The following is a 7500-nucleotide window of genomic DNA, read 5'->3' on the forward strand; positions in this document are numbered from 1 at the left end:
AAGTTGATCATGGATTATCAATAAACCTATAATTGATTCTTCCTGGGTCGATGCCCGAGCGGTTAATGGGGACGGACTGTAAATTCGTTGGCAATATGTCTACGCTGGTTCAAATCCAGCTCGGCCCAATAATTCGCTGATCCGCCATAACATAAAATGCCCATTTTTTTGTATTTTGTTTTCCAGAAAAGCCAAACAAAAAAATTAGGGAAGAATAAAAAAAGTCCAATTTTCTGATATATCCATCCCTACCGCTATTTGTTTTTTATTTGTTCTATTTATTTGTTCCCATAAATTCTGACCTTGATAATGATCTAGATTCATATCAGGATCATTAAGTATAAAGTTTAATGAAAAGAAAGAGTAAAGTAAAGAAAAAAGACTCTTTTTTTTTTTTCATTTTAAAATTGATTATCGATCGATTTGGCAATAACGAAAGGATTACTAGTAACTAGTAATCCGCGTTGCTCTCACTAAAGCGCATACCCGTATGGATATCAATATATCACTCGCGCCTTTGTTTGTTACAACACGGCGATTCGAATCTAAAATTTAAATAGAAAATGGCTTGAATGAAATCATAAGAATATCTATGCTGTACACTTTTCTTTATTGCCCTGGGATTGTAGTTCAATTGGTCAGAGCACCGCCCTGTCAAGGCGGAAGCTGCGGGTTCGAGCCCCGTCAGTCCCGACGGATACAATAAAAAAAAAATACATCAATTGATCCCTCCATTTTCTGTGAAAGGGAATACAAATGAAAGAATTTCATTCCCAAGGATAGCCTTTTTTATTTATTTTTTCCTTTCCATTTTTTGTTGGGGTTTATTTGTAAACTATTTGTAAACGGTGAAAGTGGAAAAGCAGTCAGATGATACATCATCAGATGATTGTACAAGGAAGGCGGTAGATTATCGAAAAGAAAGAGTGGAAAAGAATATATAGAAATAAAGGAAAGGAATTCTTTTGATTGGGCCAGGAATCCAATTTTGTATTCGGTGTGGATAAAAGAGCTTCCTATGTTATACTATTCAATTCTCGACGGTGAATCGATTTGATAGCTTAGATATTGTTATTCATGATATTGATCCGATTCGATGTCATTGAAATGTAAGTCATCGCATTGAATTTACAAGCGACAAATTTATCATCTCTATGGGATTAAATCCCGAGTTATTGCGAAGTAAAAAAAACAATGAAATTATGGAAGTAAATATTCTCGCATTTATTGCTACAGCGCTGTTCATTCTAGTTCCTACCGCCTTTTTACTTATAATATACGTAAAAACTGTCAGTCAAAGTGATTAATTTGAATGAAACTTGACTTTTTATCAAGGATTTAAGAAAAAAAGGATTCCAATTTCACGTCTTAAATAAATTAAATAAAATGAATGGACTAGAATCAGCAGTATCCTATCAAACTCGATAGTATGGTAGAAAAAAAATATGAATCTTTCTACCATACTATCCATATCTATTATTGTAATGTATAAAGATACAAGCTTAATATAGATGAATCTACAATATGTATCTTCATACATGTCGATATCAATTAAATATATGTAATGAAATATATGTAATGTACATAGTATCTCAATTTTATTTCTTCGCTTGATCTATTTTATTTGTGTTGATTTCAATCAATCTGAAATAATTGAAAGGCAAGTCTTACGATTTTCTAATTCTTTCATTTCATGGAACCGATTTTTAATTTAACTTCTTTTCTTTGATCCATGATATGAAATGAGTCAATAAAGCATGGCATAAATAAAATTCCTAAAATAATAAATAAAACAGGGGGTAAGTGTGCAATATGTGACTACACTAAGGCAAGATCTTATTAAATAAAAGAACTACTTTTTTTCTCTTTGAACAGTAACAGTAAAGAGGGAAGGAAATAAAAACAAACAAATACAGAAAAAAAAAAGGGGGGGGGGTTCCTTGTCCCTCATTGTCCATATATAACTCTGGTAAGAGCTGGTTCATCAAAATAGAAAATTTAGGAAGAATTCTTTTTTTTTTTTAATAAATTGCCTATCATCCGTATCCCTTTTACTTTCGAAATACGAACATGGGAATTATTGAAATGTTTGTTTGATTTTGATTGAAAGGGTATTATTCATAGAATACATTACTCCACTAGAATCCAAGAATTTCGAAATGAAGACTAATAAAATAGTTAAAAAGGCTTTGCAAAACGATCTAGAAAACAATTGATACGGTTTGATTCCTCAACCCAATTAGAAGTACCCCTAGAGTCCACTTCTTCCCCATACTACGAGTGAAAGGGAAAATGTAAAGACTACCATTAAAGCAGCCCAAGCAAGACTTACTATATCCATGTGTATTATGTCCCCTAATTTCTATGAATATGAAACAAATAGGAAGGAATTTTTCCATTATTGTTCACTAATAATAGTGGAATTACCGGTGCAGAGTCAAAAGGAAAAGGGAATTCTGACACACCACCGTTGATGAAACACTTCAATAAATCCGCTTATAACAAGTTCTTATATGATTTCTAGTAAAATCGAGAACCATTAAGCACAAGCAAAATACGCAGTAACACTTTTGGAAGTATCAAAAGAATGTTACTCACATGTAGCAATAATAAGACTTCTTCTTTCTTTTGGTGTCCCTTATTAAGTAAAAGCCAATTATCCATCCAATCTAATATTGATTGGATGCCTGAACACTCAGAGACTTTCATCAGTCTGTATACAAAGTATCTTCCAACCCTTCTACAACCATTCATTAGTTAATTAAACACTCCCGTTATCCAATCTAATTCAAGACTCCGATAGTAGCCCCTCTATTAGTAGGGGAGGGGCTACCATATCAAGATTTACTCATTCCCTTCCACTACTCTAGTTTTTCCTTGAATCCTAGACGTAAGGATTTACAACACTTTAGAAAACAAAACCTCCGGAAGTTTATAATCAAGTTTATAATCAAGAAAGTATCAAGAGTCCTTTTCTTACACTTGTTTTTGCCGGAGAAAATTGGTCGAGTTATATCAGCAAAACAGAATATAGGATTTCGCGTTTTTTGTTGATCAGGCGACACCCGGATTTGAACTGGGGAATAAGGGATTTGCAGTCCCCCGCCTTACCGCTCGGCCATGTCGCCAAAAGGCTACAAACAAAAAAATGAGAGTATCCCCTTTTTATTTTTAGATTGGATCCATACCTTCAATTGGTTATAGTATCTCAAGACACACAATATCTAAAAACAAAAACTTTCCCTTTCTTTTTTCTTTTCTATTGAAAAAGAAAATGTGGATTCTCAGTTACAAAAGTAAAAATGCAGGACAAAAAAATTGGAACCATTAACTATTAACTATTGACGGCAAATTTATGGACGATTCTTCTTCACTTGTCTTTCTCTAATGGTATAAGAAAATAAAAATGGATACATAACTAATTAGTATTGATTTTTTTTTTCAATTTTTCAATTCAATAAAAAAACTTTCTTAATTTCAATTATAAATTATATAATTATAAATTATATTATAATAATATAACAGCAATTATGAGTCTATGTAAACCCCCGAACATAAGTTGTTACACAGCTCTAGTTATCTAATGAGGTATTTTATCTATCTAGATATGATGTCCATAGGGAATCAGCAAGAAATTATCGTGTTTCAATTTTTCATTGAATAGATTAAAATTAAAGAAAAAATAGAATTTTTGATAGAGCACGCCATGTGTTGTCTCCACTAGAGAGCTATAATGGAATAAAAAGAAAAGAGGAAAGACATATATAAATAGAAATGCTATATCTGCATATGTTTAATAAATACAAGCCCTCTTTTCGTACGCACTTCAATCATATTCTAAATATTCTACTAAAAAATAAAAAACTAAAAAATGGGTAAAAACATCTCTCTTCTCTGCGAATCATTTTTTGAACAGAACAATGGAATCTATGAAAAAATTAAGTGCTAGAAAAATCAACTCTCTCCCGATATATATTTTATGATTATTTTGTCTTTATCTCAACGAACAGATCAAATCAGGAATTCATTTCATTTTTCTGGTATTCAATCGGATTGGAATATGGAATATCATAATAATGGTAGAAATTGAATTATTATTTTTTTTTTTGATATTCTATACAAAACTCCATAAGGCTAAATGGCATTTATCAATTCTTTTATGTAGCTGTTTGTTATAAATATAAATTAAAATTTGAGTATAATTTTTCTTCTTCCGTTCATACGCATTTCATACATTCCATATATATTATATGGTATATGGAGTTAGATAAAATTTCATGTGATTCAGTAAACAGAATAGAAATTCAATTCCATCATTATTAGATCGATTCATATGATTCGATGAAGAATGAGAAAAGAATGGGATTTTTTTGATAAATGGGAAATTCAAAATGCTCGGGAATGAAAATGGGGAAATGTATACAATACCTGGGTTGAATCAGATACAATTTGAAGGATTTTGTGGGTTCATGGATCGGGGCTTAACAGAAGAACTTGATAAGTTTCCAAAAATTGAAGATACAGATCAAGAAATTGAATTTCAATTATTTGTGGAAACATATCAATTGGTGGAACCGTTGATAAAAGAAAGGGATGCTGTATATGAATCACTCACATATTCTTCTAAATTATATGTATCCGCAGGATTAATTTTGAAAACCAGTAAGGATATGCAAGAACAAACAATTTTTATTGGAAACATTCCTTTAATGAACTCCCTCGGAACTTCTATAGTAAATGGAATATACAGAATTGTGATCAATCAAATATTGCAAAGCCCCGGTATCTATTATCGATCAGAATTGGATCCTAACGGAATTTCGGTCTATACTGGTACCATAATATCAGATTGGGGGGGGAGGTTCGAATTAGAGATTGATAGAAAAGCAAGGATATGGGCTCGTGTAAGTAGGAAACAGAAAATATCTATTCTAGTTCTATCATCAGCTATGGGTTCGAATCTAAGAGAAATTCTAGAGAATGTTTGCTACCCTGAAATTTTCTTGTCTTTCCTGACCGATAAGGAAAAAAAAAAAATTGGGTCAAAAGAAAATGCCATTTTGGAGTTTTATCAACAATTTTCTTGTGTAGGCGGGGATCCGGTATTTTCTGAATCCTTGTGTAAGGAATTACAAAAGAAATTCTTTCAGCAAAGATGTGAATTAGGAAGGATTGGTCGACGAAATATGAACCAGAGACTGAATCTTAATATACCTCAGAACAATACATTTTTGTTACCGCGAGATATATTGGCAGCTGCGGATCATTTGATTGGAATGAAATTTGGAATGGGTACACTTGACGATATGAATCATTTGAAAAATAAGCGTATTCGTTCTGTAGCGGATCTCTTACAAGATCAATTCGGATTGGCTCTGGTTCGTTTAGAAAATGTAGTTAGAGGAACTATATGCGGAGCAATTAGGCATAAATTGATACCGACTCCTCAGAATTTGGTAACTTCGACTCCATTAACAACCACTTATGAATCCTTTTTCGGATTACACCCATTGTCTCAAGTTTTGGATCGAACAAATCCATTGACACAAATAGTTCATGGGAGAAAATTGAGTTATTTGGGCCCCGGAGGATTGACCGGGCGAACTGCTAATTTTCGGATACGAGATATCCATCCTAGTTACTATGGACGCATTTGCCCAATTGACACGTCTGAAGGAATCAATGTTGGACTTATTGGATCCTTAGCAATTCATGCCAGGATTGGTCGTTGGGGGTCTCTAGAAAGTCCATTTTATAAAATATTTGAGAGATCAAAAAAAGCACAGATGCTTTATTTATCCCCAAGTCGAGATGAATATTATATGGTAGCGGCAGGAAATTCTTTGGCCTTGAATCAGGGTATTCAGGAAGAACAGGTTGTTCCGGCTCGATACCGCCAAGAATTCCTGACTATTGCATGGGAACAAGTTCATCTTCGAAGTATTTTTCCTTTTCAATATTTTTCTATGGGAGCTTCCCTCATTCCTTTTATCGAGCATAATGACGCGAATCGGGCTTTAATGAGTTCTAATATGCAACGCCAAGCAGTTCCGCTTTCGCGTTCCGAGAAGTGCATTGTTGGAACTGGGTTGGAACGCCAATTGGCTCTAGATTCAGGGGTTCCCGCTATAGCCGATCAAGAGGGAAAGATCATTTCTACCGATACTGACAAGATTATTTTATCGGGTAATGGGGATACTCTAAGCATTCCATTAGTTATGTATCAACGTTCCAACAAAAATACTTGTATGCATCAAACTCCCCGGGTTCAGCGGGGTAAATGCATTAAAAAGGGACAGATTTTAGCGGATGGTGCCGCTACGGTTGGTGGCGAACTCGCTTTGGGCAAAAACGTATTAGTAGCTTATATGCCATGGGAAGGTTACAATTTTGAGGATGCGGTACTCATTAGCGAGCGTCTAGTATATGAAGATATTTATACTTCTTTTCACATACGAAAATATGAAATTCAGACTCATGTGACAAGCCAAGGTCCTGAAAGAATCACTAACGAAATATCGCACCTAGAAGCCCATTTACTCCGCAATTTAGACAAAAATGGAATTGTGATGCTGGGATCTTGGGTGGAGACGGGCGATATTTTAGTAGGTAAATTAACGCCTCAGGTGGCGAAAGAATCATCATATGCTCCAGAAGATAGATTATTACGGGCCATACTTGGGATTCAGGTATCCACTTCAAAGGAAACTTGTCTAAAATTACCTATAGGTGGGAGGGGTCGAGTCATCGATGTGAGATGGATCCAGAAAAAAGGGGGTTCTAGTTATAATCCGGAAACGATTCGTGTATATATTTCACAGAAACGCGAAATGAAAGTAGGCGATAAAGTAGCCGGAAGACATGGAAATAAGGGTATCATTTCCAAAATTTTACCTAGACAGGATATGCCTTATTTGCAAGACGGAAGACCTGTTGATATGGTCTTCAACCCATTAGGAGTCCCTTCACGAATGAATGTGGGACAGATATTTGAATGCTCGCTTGGGTTAGCAGGGAGTCTACTAGATAGACATTATCGAATAGCACCGTTTGATGAGAGATATGAACAAGAGGCTTCGAGAAAACTAGTGTTTTCCGAATTATATGAAGCCGGTAAGCAAACAGCGAATCCATGGGTATTTGAACCCGAGTATCCAGGAAAAAGCAGACTATTTGATGGAAGAACGGGGGACCCTTTTGAACAACCTGTTATAATAGGAAAACCTTATATCTTGAAATTAATTCATCAAGTTGATGATAAAATACATGGGCGTTCCAGTGGACATTATACACTTGTTACACAACAACCACTTAGAGGAAGGTCCAAGCAAGGAGGACAACGGGTAGGAGAAATGGAGGTTTGGGCTCTAGAGGGATTTGGTGTTGCTCATATTTTACAAGAAATGCTTACTTATAAATCTGATCATATTAGAGCTCGCCAAGAAGTACTTGGTACTATGATCATTGGAGGAACAATACCTAAACCTGAAAATGCTCCAG

General features: G+C 34.6%; 1 protein-coding gene and 3 non-coding genes across 4 annotated transcripts in view; 3 read left to right on the forward strand and 1 right to left on the reverse strand.

Annotated features, from left to right (window-relative positions):
- The first annotated feature begins 44 nt into the window (after positions 1-44).
- TRNAY-GUA (transfer RNA tyrosine (anticodon GUA)) lies at positions 45-128 on the forward strand. Its single transcript has one exon. It is a non-coding gene; the product is annotated as a tRNA-Tyr (tRNA).
- Positions 129-619: 491 nt separating this feature from the next.
- TRNAD-GUC (transfer RNA aspartic acid (anticodon GUC)) lies at positions 620-693 on the forward strand. The gene has a single exon. It is a non-coding gene; the product is annotated as a tRNA-Asp (tRNA).
- A 2363-nt stretch (positions 694-3056) lies between these two features.
- TRNAC-GCA (transfer RNA cysteine (anticodon GCA)) lies at positions 3057-3128 on the reverse strand. Its single transcript has one exon. It is a non-coding gene; the product is annotated as a tRNA-Cys (tRNA).
- Positions 3129-5302: 2174 nt separating this feature from the next.
- The window catches only part of LOC149509075 (DNA-directed RNA polymerase subunit beta'), an 8004-nt gene continuing 5806 nt past the window's right edge, over positions 5303-7500 (forward strand). The window contains exon 1 of the mRNA XM_089757780.1: positions 5303-7500. This exon is cut by the window's right edge and continues 562 nt beyond it. The gene's annotated coding sequence lies outside the window, so the exon portion shown is untranslated.

The sequence above is a fragment of the Durio zibethinus genome, unplaced genomic scaffold, assembly GCF_047325235.1.
Source record: "Durio zibethinus cultivar Kanyao isolate XHJ-2024 unplaced genomic scaffold, ASM4732523v1 HiC_scaffold_250, whole genome shotgun sequence".
Lineage (NCBI taxonomy): Eukaryota > Viridiplantae > Streptophyta > Magnoliopsida > Malvales > Malvaceae > Durio > Durio zibethinus.